The sequence below is a fragment of the Idiotropiscis lumnitzeri genome, chromosome 4 (genome assembly GCF_059441095.1).
Source record: "Idiotropiscis lumnitzeri isolate Australia: NSW breed Sydney's pygmy pipehorse chromosome 4, RoL_Ilum_1.0, whole genome shotgun sequence".
In the NCBI taxonomy this organism is placed as follows: Eukaryota; Metazoa; Chordata; class Actinopteri; order Syngnathiformes; family Syngnathidae; genus Idiotropiscis; species Idiotropiscis lumnitzeri.
In genome coordinates, this window is record NC_142394.1 from 13,345,356 (window position 1) to 13,358,732 (window position 13,377).

Below are 13,377 nucleotides of genomic sequence, written 5' to 3' on the forward strand. Positions count from 1 at the left end.
ATTAACAGTCGATTGTGAAGTCACAATCTCATCAATACGGAGCCAATCTCTACAACGTGGTCTCGTGACAACAGAGTCGTCATGTGGTCAATGCCACAGGACGTGAAGACGCTTTTCCCAGAATCCTCAGGGGCTCACACGCCAGCTGCATCATTATCTATTCTCACCTCTCAGCTCTTTTCCCGTCTCAGACAATAGCTTCCCCTCTCAGCAAATTATTTGATGATTCCCCCCCTCGACAAATTTGGTTTAACATATTGATGCGGAATACACAACACAAAAATATGTACGTAATATACTGTATCTAAAACGTGTACTCTTAAACTCTGGTTGATTGAAGAGTTGCCAAAGAGCTAAATATATTCGGTACGCAGACTAAAACGTAACAAATACATCAATAATTTTTAAAGTGAATCTGAAAGGGTTTTTTTTGTGTGCCATTGTGTTATGTGACAAGACCATACGTAATAGACGACGAAATTATCAGACAAAACCAGACAGACAAACTATGGCATTAAAATGTGGATTAAATGTATTCATACACTACTACTACTACTGCTGCTACGACTAATAATAATAATAATAATAATAATAATAATAATAAAAGTGATAAGGTTTGCAACGAACTGTATTCTGCATATTGAATAGCAAGTTAATTTCAAAGAATTCTTCAGAGCGCCACCTGCTGGATTTCACAAGGTCCAGATAAAAAGTCCCCCCTGCACAGGGGTGAGCCAGGCACGCACACATTCGCTTACTTGCCTTGAGGACTGCTGCAGGACATAATGAGCCGAGTGGGATGCGAATGAAGCACTGCAGACTGCATAATGAAATGGAAGAAGCGACCAGCAGCTGTCATTTGCGCGCCTCTCAGATGGCTGTGCTCAATCGAGATCGATATTCCGAAACACTTCCCGGGTCTCTGCGGCCCTGTTTGGACCTAGCATTAAAATTCTTCCTGGGTGAGCTGAGGGCACACGGACAGGGGCTTCACACTGGCATGAGAATGAATCTCTGCCTGCGTGTCCTCTGACCGCTGATCAGCTCTAATTAGCCTGCTCTCTATGCAAACATACACTATTTGTGTCTGCAATGTATAAATAGTAGCAAATTCCATATTCTTGCAGAAGCCACACTACCAACGAGGCCTTGATTGGACTGTTCAATTCCGCTAATCAGGGTCACAGAAAGCTGGAGCCGATCCCAGATGACTTCAAGCTAAAGGCAGATTGCACCCAAGCCTGGACTGGTCGCCACATTTAAATAAAAACAACCTTTCAGACTCACGTTCACACCACTGTGAAGTGGAAATTGAACCCACGCTGCCTGCACTACAGTCAGGCAAAATAAAGAGTTGTTAAACCATGAGTGACTTCAACATTTGGAAAATGTACATAACATGAAACCGTGTCAAAATCTTTTGGAAAAATAAATGTTTTGTACTTTTACATGTCATTTTTCTATCTAACGATTCTCTACAACGCTTATCCTGTTCTGGGTCGCAGCGAGCTAGAGACAATTATAGCTGACTTTGGACAAGAAGCCAACTTGGACTGGTCACCAGTCAATCAAAGGTAGGGTTGGGGTTAAAGCAAACATGGTCACGTCGCATTTAGATGTGATGCCGCACACAAATGAAATAAACTACCAACAGACGTGAAATCAGCCAAGTGTGAATGTTTTTAAGTCCAGGTTAAGAACTATACTCTTTTTCTTATGAATGAGTTGTTTTTAAGCATTTCTAAAATACGTTTAAAATGAATTTTTAGTGAGATGCATTTCATTTCTGTAGTTTATTTTCCAATATTTTTTCCAATGTTTTGAAATGGTTTTAAATGTTGTAATTTGAATCACATAAAGCACACAAGGTTAGCTTTTATAAAAAACGTGCAATATAAATAATGTCCCATAACATTAAAGTCATGTGACTGCAGTTCATTCAAATGCATTTGGATTACTTCAGTAAGAAATACGCTGGGAAAAAAAGACAAATAAATACGGATAGAATATACACTTACAGTACATTTGGTGTTTTCTGTCTTTTAAATGTTTAATATGGGATCTTTTTGGAATGCTGGAGGAAATCAGAGCAACCACGATTCAAACCCAGAACCATGACTCAGATGTCCTTACCACTAGTCCACCATGCTGCCTAGATTCACAGCTGTTTCTTTTGAACCTATCCACATAACCCAGTGTGTGTTATAATTAGGCATGGGCCGATTACTGGTTTTGATGGTTAATCTTGGTTTTAAAAAGTCAAGGTTTCAATTACCGCTAAAACTGCCCATCACCTGTAATGAGCTTTACTTTTGTTTTTGAGGTCCCTTGTAAGCAGCTGCAATGTGATTGATTGCAGCGATCAGTTAACGAGTCGTCGTGTTGACTGACGGAGAGACGCCAGCCACCTTTTTTCCCTCCTTCACAACTGAGCAGAGAGGGGAGGGGTGAGCAGTTACAGGGAGAGGAAGTGAGAGAGAACAGAGAACAAGTGCCATGCTACAGCCTAATTCCTCTTCGTTGATTAATGTGCATTGTCCTAAAAAAATGTAAACTGTGCCAGCAGGTACTAGTTAGCCCCAAGGACAACATGACTAGCTTGCTTCTGTTCCCAAAAAACACACTGCGACTAAGAAGAATTAAAACATAAGAAGAATGTTACTCTGTCTCTTTCATTGTCTTTCTTTCTTTCAACTTAACATGGAGCTCGCATCTCATTGTACCAAATATTCTATATTTAGTTTAAAAAGAAAATAGATTAGGTTCGATGGAGCGAAAAAATGCAGTTTTTAATTTACCGTACTCAAATATTTTCCAAAAAGGACATTTTTAAAGATGTCATTTTAATTCCGTGATACTTCAGAATTTCTGCCTATGATTATCATAGCGTCAGAATGTAATATTGCTCTCGCCGAGTTGTAATAACTATGAAAAAAGAGGACATTCATGAATGGAACCTATGCAGTTAGTTTTAGGTTAATATAACTGGACAAGGTTGCTCCACTCGCTAGTTTGAAAAATGCTCAAAAATGAACAACCGGCCACTTCCAGCAGAAAACAATTCTCTACTGTGTGCCGTTTGAATTGAAAAGTTTTCTCTGGCTTCCTCACACATTCCAAAAACATATCTTCAGTGAAGACTGTGCAATCAGTTTTACAAATATAATCGATACATGGATGGTATTTCTAGAATTGTAAACGCTTGCACCTGTCACGTGCAGAACAGGAGACTTGACACAGAAGTTGAAAAGTAAAAGTCTTTATCAGGGAAAATACAAACTAAAGGGCTTGATTCAGAAGACAAGGAAGTAAGCTGACTTCTTCACTTGAAGAAAGCTTCACGTCCTGACAATTTGTCACTGCGTAACTTTGCGCTTAAATACTGTAAGACATCAGGCCTCTAAGACATAAAGGCAACAGCACATACGGTAACATTATTTGCATTCACATGACCGTGCTACTTATACAATTTGTGTCAGTAAGTCACAGTTATTTAGGGAGGACATGGGAATGAGCTATTACTTGGCTGCCTCATTATTTTAAATTTGCCAGATATTCTGTAGCAACCCACTTCACTTCCCATTTTTCCACCAAATCCAAATGTGTATATAAACACGGGGGCCTCTTGAGGTGGGAGTCAAACACGATAAGTTGCGCGCAGCTGACAACAGGCTGTTTTTCTCCCGTCAAACTCCAATGACCCGTCCAGCATACTTTCAAGCAGCGCACACTGTTTCGAAAACGTGTCAACCGCCGTTCCAAGCTATGCACACAACATCCGCACTCCACATGTGTCTTGTGTTTATCCTGGTGTGGCCTGAATTATTGTTCAGGCGTCACTCAATGAGTTCTCCATATTTCTTTGTGCTGGAGCGACCCCAGAAATTTTTGTTATTTACACGCAAACACAGGGCAATACAACAAAGGCATCATTCTCTCTCAGTGATGTGTCAATTCAGCGCCGCCACCTGTCACTGTCTTCATTCTCCTCATGCAGCTGCAAGCCCGAAACATGAGAACAAACGAGAGAATTTTGAGGGGCAATTTGTGGCGGATATGCAAAACACGGTGAAGGTTCAAACTCTTTTCTCGTGTGGGTAAGGCGCAAGACAAAATGCACGAGCTCTGAAGCAATTTTTCGAGCAAGATCAAACAATTTGCCTAAATAAGGCCATGGATGGGGAATAGCTTGCTTCTCCTTACATAATTGACTTGGATTGGATTTGTCTGCGAAGGTTGAACCAATTTCGACAAGGTTAGAATAGAAAGTAAATACAGTTTGAGTTTTCAGAAAAATAAACTCATCTTAACTCCAGTTAAACATAACAACCATCTATTTGTACTTTCTTACTTGGTCCAATTACGCTGCATTAAAGGCATCCTGCTGTCAGGACATCGACATGCGGGAGTGCAGACAAGAAGCTCGTAATGAATGTTGCATCACCAACAGTTAGTTAGTATTGTGCAGGAGGTCCGCGCCCCCCCGGCACTCCTCACTGTCTGAACAAACCTCAGTGAACTTTTGAACCAGAAGCCTGGATTAACAGGGACCTGCGAGCGGCCGCGTCAGGGAAACTATAATTAAGTTTGATTAAAGAACATTCCTGGGGTCTGTGTCTGCATGTTAAATAGGCGACGGAGGAGACCTCAGCCCCCTGTCAGGTGGACTATTTAATGGCGGAGAATAAAATGTGAAAAATGCCACGGGGCGACATCTTAAAGGGATGACTGCATCCATGCATATTTGCAGGCTTTGAGGATACGCATACACCCACAAAAGAGTACATACTTCCACAGTGACAGGGGAAAAAACGGGTCAAACTTCTTCGGAAAGCGAGTCCACGATCGCATCAATCAACCTTACGGTGGCCACCCGATGGCTCGCTGAAACACGCAGCACTCCACCTATAAATACAAGAGACTAAACAAGAGTTAAGGAAGAGACAACCGCAGCCAGACGGCAGGCTCGCGCGTACCGCTTTTTGCTCCTTCCCACAGGCTGACAGCACAGGCATGGACTTCAAGTGTGACAGCGGCAATCGCACAACTCACAGTCACAGCTTCTGTGAGTCAACAACCACAACAGTCTGCTTGCTGAGGTCATTTTTTTCTTTAGTGTACTCCGCACGGGTCACCAAACAAGAATGACGTACTTCTTAATGCTTTGATACACCCTGGTAAAATAACCAACTCGCTAAAATGATTTTGAATGATGTTGATACGATAATCAATCCCTGATATGCACCGATGTGGAAACACAACAAAAATAGGAGCTAAAATGTGCAAAAATATGTCGGTAATTTTAATTTAGACATGAATTAAAATTATTGATTAACTCAAAATATGACCGCTGTCTTGAATTAAAAATTAATATATATATTCTAGGTGTTCAAAATAACATTTATTTTTAAAATATAAACAAAGAACCAGAAGAAAAATGGACTGTCCTATTATGCAGGGATTTCAAGTTTCAAACTTATAGTCCTCTCCAAAAGTGTTGGAATGGCAAGGTCAATTCTTTTGTATTTTTTTTTTGTTTGTTGTTTTGTTTTATTTTCTATGCCAAAGTCAAATCAAAAGTTGAATATCAGACAAAATGTCAGAATTCCAGATTTTATCTCATCATATTGACAACTAGTTGCGTTAAACAACTCAGGACAGAAACCTTCTGTTTGAACTCACCCACTTTTCAAGTGAGCAAAATTATTGGAACATGTTGACTGTAGGGTGTTTGTCGTGGCTCATTGTTGCCTTTTCGGTTGATTGCTTAAACATTAGATCATGATTGTTTTTGGCTTTGGGCTACATGCGAGAAAATTGCATTTGCTGTTAAGCAAACATGAACACCAGACAGCTGTTAATGGAAGAAAACCAAACCATTTTGAAGCTGAGAGAACAAGGAAAAATCGATCTGAGCAACTGCACAAACAATCACTCAGATATTGCTTTTCATTGTTTTCATATGACCACAATTTTGTGTGTCTGTTAGTGCTTGTTTTGCATATGAACTAATAAGGACATTCGCGATGCCGAATGGCAGTTAGCGACAAAATGCCCCTTCGAGATCACATTTGCGAACCCCAACAATATGCGTGAAGAATCACATTTTTCACTTCACACACTTCATCCGCACCGTTTCACTCCTGAACGCAAAAACTGCATTGACAATATATGGAAACACAGCAAGAAACAATCAACTTGCGTTCTGGTCTGAACACACAGCGTTTATTTTCTTTGGTGAGTGGAGATGTGTTGATGGATGACTCATGGCAACTGCCCTCAGCAGCTGCTCATGTCGCCAGCAACAGCAGCCGTCAGCCAGAACCTTTGGGCAGCTACTGAGGAGATGTTCTAATGAGCCTCTTCCAGAGCAGAGCAGGCAGGAAGGTGCCTCGTTCTTTTCTCCGATGTGAAGGTTTACTGGGCTTGGCAAGGCGTCATAGACTGTCTGCACCAGCAACAGGACTTGATCGTATACCAGGTGATTCTGTGCCCCAGTGTCCCCTCCCGCCTGGTCCAAGTTTGCTGCTGCCAGGCCCCGATTGGCTTGTTCTTCCTCCACCCCGGATCATAATTCCATTTGGAGAAGGTGGCGTCTCTCTCCTATCACTTGGCTATGCCGGCTGAGGTTATTTGAAAGTAATGAAAACCTGCTCTGCTGGTTGCCATGGCGCCCACCTGTGCCTTTTGTCTCAGGTGTGACACCACCACCTCCGCTGCTTTCTATTTGCTTCCTGTGCTAACCTCGATGCCATCTGCTAATACTTTAGCGTCCCTGGAGTGTGAAACAACTCACCTTGTGCTTCCTTGAGACCACTGAATGGTAGCTTCAAGGTTTTCCACTTCCATATATCGTTGTACGACGAAGACTGAGTGGAAAGCGCAGCCACTTTCGCAACTCGCGCTTTGTTCCTTTTCTCGGGATTCCACAGGAATAGACAAGCAAAAGATAGACACTGTCACCCAAAGATCCTGCTCGGGCCACGTAACATGTTGTCGTGATGCCAGAGAGGAAAAGAGACTGGGATCCAATTCTCACGTGTAATTTGAGTGAATGGTTCAGCAGCTTTGGGCCTCAACGAACAACCTGTCATCTTGTTCCACTGAGACGCAACCAAATTGGTTTGTTTTGATATGCTAACTTTGATCTTTACCTTGTGTATGTGTAAAACTGCTCTCCAAGTAGTGCATGTCACAATTTTCCATGACTAAGTGCAGCTTTGGTTCAGTCCAACGCAGTGCGTTTAGTCTGACTGCTTACACCTCCACTCCAAATAAACGTAGGAACCACGGAACATTGCTTTGTTTTGAGAAAAATCGGCAAACACTTTTTTTTTTTTTAATCTCACTCCTTTTCACAAAATACGTGCCGCAAATTCTTGGCTCGGCTTCACTGACAAGTTGCCCGGTTTCCTTTCTGGCGCTCGGTGCATAATAAACACTCTGGCCACAACATTCGGTAAATGCGCACAATCTAATCAGATTTGGGTTTTGGGTGATCTTCAATGTTGGAATGGGACTCAACCCAAAAATGTCACTAAATGAAAATTAATACATTAAATGAAAGAAAGGGTTGGAATTGAGTACACCGCGCCTGGAGGATGGCTGGGACATGTTCCAGCTCAAGCCGTGACCCAAAAAAGGACAAACACTATATAAAACTGATGGATGCATAAGCATGGTTTATTTGTCTTGTTGAATCTTGAAACGATACGAAGTCAAATTCAGTATCGCCCAATCTGTCTTCCGCAACTCGTAATTTGTCCATTTTTCTTTAAAGCGGGGCTATTTTCCTTGTTGCCACATGTTATTGTTACCAGAACGTCTTCAGGCATGACTGTGTTTTAATTCTGAATTGTGATCACATTGCCTCTGTGGCTTGCCAGCATACAGTAGCCGTGCGGTGTGTTCAAAACACAACACAAACCGCGCACATCAAAGCAGGAAACGTCCATACGTTGAAAGTCTGTCTTGCATTTGCAGACCTTTCTTTATTTTTCAAGTTTTTCAACACGTGGCATCCTAAAATATGTTCGAGGAGGCTCGTCCCAAATCATCACAATAAAACAGAGTAATGGGAAACAGCCTTTGAATGGCCCGCGATGAAGGAACTTCGGAGGGGGGAAAAAAACACCAAAAGAAGTGAAATACAGCAAGTGTCCCGGTGCATGTTCGATGTGTCTAAGCTCATTGCAGCCTAACCAAACATATATGAAGTGGGTTCGGTTCTGACTTTTTACATCTGGCCATGATAACAACTGACCGCCCTGCTCTCACATGCAAAGAAATCCATGCGCACGTGCTTACGGCGGACTCTCGCCAGCCTCAAATGTCCTACCCACTAGCAGCTGTTTAAAGCACAACCGCTGAGTAAAAAACTGTTTGAAAAATTTTCATGCACAGACGACGATGTTCTCAAGAGGTTCGAAGTTCATATCGAGCAGCAAAACAGCTAATGATTATGTTGAATGTGGTGTGCTCACACATTGTTCACTTGTTTTTGTTTTTTTTTGTTTTTTTTTTAATGTAGCTATTTTAAAAACTCAACCTTCAAGATCCATCAAGTTTGTACTTTCAATGAGTTGCCAAATCAACAAAGATTTCCAATTGTTTTTAGTTTAAAACAATATTGTGCAAAGTGGGACACGCACTGTGTGTCTGTAGTCGTTCCAAAACTGACCTGTGAAATGACACAAGGTGCCACAAGGCATCCTCACTGCTGGAAAATACGAAGAACAAAAACCTGCTAAGCCAACTAGCAGCTTCTCCGGTAACTAAATTGCAGTTAAAAGGCTTCTCCTTATAATCTTTTTAATTGTGATGAAGGACTTGGGACATTAAACTTTATACCCAGCGTACTCAAATATAAATCGCAATGGGGCGCAAGGGAACTTTGCAGTGAGTCAAAGGCCAATTTATCGAGGTTGGTCAGGTCACATGCGACAATACTATAAATTCAAAAGGCACTGGCTTTTGCATACAAAACAATTAAAAAAAAAAAAAAAAAAAACAACTCAAATAAAATGTCGCTTCTCTTTTCATATAAATTAAGTAAAAAGTCACTCTGCCTGTGTGTGTGTGTGTGTCTGTCGGTCGGTGTTCTTGAGCATGTTTGTGTGTTTGTGTGTATATATATATATATATATATATATATATATACACACGTGTTTTTCTAAGAGAGTAAGAATTATCATATATGATTAATACAGCTGGTAAGTAAGTCACATTTACACAGTTAATTAACAGAGCACTTGTCGTATTACGCTCTTATTCTGAAAAACAACTTGCAGCACTTCCGATAGTAGCTGTCACGCTCGTGACTAATTTAGAGATTGATAAAACCGTAATAAACATCACGTCAAATTCTCTAATTACACATTCTGGTGCAAAAACTCATGGCTTCAGCAAATAAGGCATACGGTCTCACAACCCACTTTGTCATTGAGGCACACCCAAACGAAATAGAATTCATTATCCGGCTCACACGCTACTGCCTGAGTTGTAATCCGTTGCTTCCACTCAGCAACCACGTCAGAATTTGGGAAGGACCGTTACCGTAATTCACAAATGGGCAGCCGGTGGGCCGGATGTGGCCGCCACCAGATCGCACAAATAAAAATTTGCCACGAGACAGGTTTGACATTTATGATTTTCAAGGGAAAACTCTGCACACCACAGGATAATCTTGAGAGACATCTCAGAATCGAGCCTTGGCTGGCGTTGATCGTAATCCATGGGAAATTTGCAAATTCACCCTGATTATTGGGATGTGTGGACCCCATTTTCTTTTCACAGCACTCTCTGTTTTTCAGGTGTCTGCTCATGGCCAAGACTTCTCTGTTTTGGTACTTGTCACGGTTCAGTGACACTCTGACTTGTAACTTCCACTCAACAGGAATCACCAGGAACATTTTATTGTCCGCTCTTTCTGTTCTGGCTATGTGGAGTCTGGCAGCCTCAATTAGAAACACACATACACCGAGCTATATTTCAAATGGCTCATTTCTGGTTCCTCACAACTTGGATTTGCAAACAAGAAAGCCAAAGAAGCGTGTCAGCGGGAGTTGGCAGAGCATCACTCAGTCAAATGGCCCCATGCATGCACACATAGACACAAGTGGGACTTTCAGAGGGAGGGATCTTTTTTTTTTTTTTAAGTGGTTTAGTGTGAAGCCGAGGAGGACAAAAACAAGCGAGGGAAGGTTGAAAGTGTCCATGTGCGAGAGGACTTCATAGGCTTTGCAATGGCGCTGCCACGTCAACACAACAGACGTCGTCTGCCAACTTTGAGGAGACAAGGAAAAGGAGGAGTGTGTCTTACAACAAAGCTTCGGTAAGGGTCACATTCAGTACTCGCACACATAAACGTGCGTGATCGTAAGTCTCACAATTGCAAAAATGTCCTTGAAACACATAAATGATCATCATTTAGTGACACTGTCCATGTCTAAGCTCCCAGCTGCAGCAGGACCCGACATTCCAGCCAACATAAATGAAAGTCGACAGTGAATACAACACCGGCCAAGTAACGAAACGGGACGTCAGCCACAAATGCACCCTTCTTCTTCCAGTCAGATACTTGGACGACTTTTCCTCAGTCAAATTATGTAAATCTCATTTAGGCGGTTGAAAGCTTTTTTCTGCATTCGGAATAAAACAATTACAGCTTGATGACATCACAGCTTCCGAAAAGTTGGGATTGTTTGATTATTTAAGGACTAAAAGCGAGTGGTGGAAAGTATCAAACCATCCATTTCTTTCCCGCCTATAACAGCCAATTCCATTTGAAAGACAAACTTGGTCGCCAGTTGTAAGGCACATATAGAGACAGACAATCATTCACTCACAGGGCAAGTACCGATTCCTTATTTCAAAGTATCTGGCATACCAGTCGATACCAGTCATTGATACCAAGGTGCCCTCCTGCGGCTAGCTACAAAATGCCATGCATTGCTGACAATGTTTTTCTAAGTTAACTTTATCTTTGTAAATCCTCATATGCCCATTCAGGTGCAATTTCTATGACTATATTCATGTTTATAAGGTTTCCGTTAATGCTTAGAATGCATTATTAGTGTGTATCTACCTCTGGTTCCCCACATTCCAAAAACATGCATGGTAGGTTGATTAGACACTCTAAATTTTTTTTTTTTTTTTTTAGAATTAGAAATCCCTTTATTGTCATTGTACTCAAGTGTGCAACGAGATTAGAGAGCTCCCCTCTCCAGTGCAATACAACAATAATACAGACAAATATATAAATTAGATAAATAAGAGAGTGCAATGGAAAATAATACTGAATAGGGTATATAAATGAACACGGATAATTTGTCAATGTGTGCCCTGCGATTGGCTGGCAACCAGTTCAGGGTGTCCTTCGGCTACTGTCCAGAAGTGGTTTAGATAATGGATCGATATGTACATATATTTATAAATATTGGCTGATATGAAATACTTACATTGTGATAATATGTTCAGCAGTGTCACTTATCCCTATTTTCCAGCTTCATCGAGTCATGCTTAACAGTTAACAGTTGAACCTGTATTATTTTGCGCTTCAATTTACACAGCTTCATGCACTCAGGCTTGACCAAACTCATTGGAATCTTAGCTTCATGGGGGAATCTTACATGTGAATCTTTGGCTCTCCCTAGTGTCTATAAGTGATTCTACACGCTATTTTCAGAGACGGACAGGGTGGTACTCGGTTTACGATGGACTTCCGTTCCACGGCGACGAAACCAACGTAAATCGAAACGCATGGTAAAGTCATAATTACAGTAAATAGTTGCAGGAACAAAATACTAAATCTAGATTCTTTCTATTACTCTTTTCCGGGCTTGGTTAGGAATGGGCGATGATGTCATAACCTCAAAAAGTCATTTGTCGGGACTTGGGATCGCCAACGATCGCTGCACATCACACAACATGCTGATTGGAAAGTGCACCTATAATTTTCACTTCTAAATATGAGCAGAATATTTGTAGTGATACGGAACAATTATCTGATGTTGTTCTTGTAGTTGTTATTGTTTCAACATTTTTGTCCAAGGGCTCCGACAAACATGAAATGTGAATGGCTGTGATATAAAAGTTAGATTTACACATTCATGGGTTAAACTGAGCAGCGCATTTACAACAACAACAATAATACAATAATAATAATAATAATAATAAAATCGATCGACATTTTTCCCCACAGACCGTAAGGGGTAGAGCAATAATAGTTTTCATTGCAACCATTAATAGAATTGCTACCCAATGTTTTGAATAAAAGAAATTATTTAAGAATATTAGGAAATGTGATGCTTGGTTTTGATATTTTTACTATATTGCTCAAATATTTTAAACAAACTTTTCAACAACAGAATATGAAGAAAAAAGTTCCAAATGTTGCTTTTATGTAGGCTTTTGGATGATTATTTTTATAGTCTGATCTCATTTTAGATTTAATTATAAATGCTTTATTGTCTTACCTTTACTTGGAGATGGAAGTCTCTCTCAAAACATCAATGACATTTCCTTTATAAGTCCTCTGTTGTACTCCGAATGAATTGTTTTTTTATGTCTGTTATTGCACCGAGGATGATGTTTCCACAGACACCAATGGAGCTGGCACAGTGATCAGCAGGTAATTTTGTCGCCTCCGGCAGTCAGGCTAAAATCCTTATATCGCCATATATGTTAATCGCTAGGCCACGCATGTTGTTTATGAGGCGAGCCAACCGGGTCATTGCGTAGAAGAAAAACAGAATTATTGGCACGAACATGAACCAGTGTGCTCTCGAGCGCCCCCACTACTTAAAAATTACAAATTGTTGTCTCTGTACATCAGTGATTGTTTTTCCTTCGTTTCGGAATTACCCATTCGCTAAGAATTGATGGATAGGTCTTTAGAATTTTATTTTTCTTAGTCTGGAACTACATTTTTTTTGCTTTGAATGTATATTTTAGCCTCATTGACTATCCACTTGTGACAAAAAATAAAATCGATTTTCATGTGCGTGTGTTTTTAATATTTTTAGTCTTGAACGTGAAAGTAGACCATTTCAACTCATTAATCACAAAAATAAAGTTGTTTACACTTTTGCGTGCGTGTGGGCGTGCACGCACGCGTGCGTGTGTGTTTAATACAATTTGTCCAACCCGAAAGAAATGAATTTATTGGTCATTTCAGAATAGGAGGGCATTTGGGTTTCCATTTTTTTAAATAAACTTTTCTGATTTACTGCCACACATTCATCTTTACTACTTCTACTAATAACAATAATAATAATAAATGGGAAATAAGAGAAAATTGACGTTTTAGGGGTGTACTCCAGACTTATTTGGTATTTTAAAACAATTTTCAAGCATTCTTTTCTATAACTTTTTTTT

At 40.5% G+C, this 13,377-nt stretch overlaps 1 long non-coding RNA gene across 4 annotated transcripts in view; it reads right to left on the bottom strand.

The window, feature by feature from the left end:
* Positions 1-12,718, bottom strand: part of LOC148338193 (uncharacterized) — a 32,465-nt gene extending 19,747 nt beyond the window's left edge. For all 4 annotated transcript variants that reach the window (XR_015842895.1, XR_015842893.1, XR_015842894.1 and 1 more), the window contains exon 1: positions 12,477-12,718. This is a non-coding gene — a long non-coding RNA (uncharacterized LOC148338193). The remainder of the gene's footprint in view (positions 1-12,476) is intronic.
* Positions 12,719-13,377: the final 659 nt, after the last annotated feature.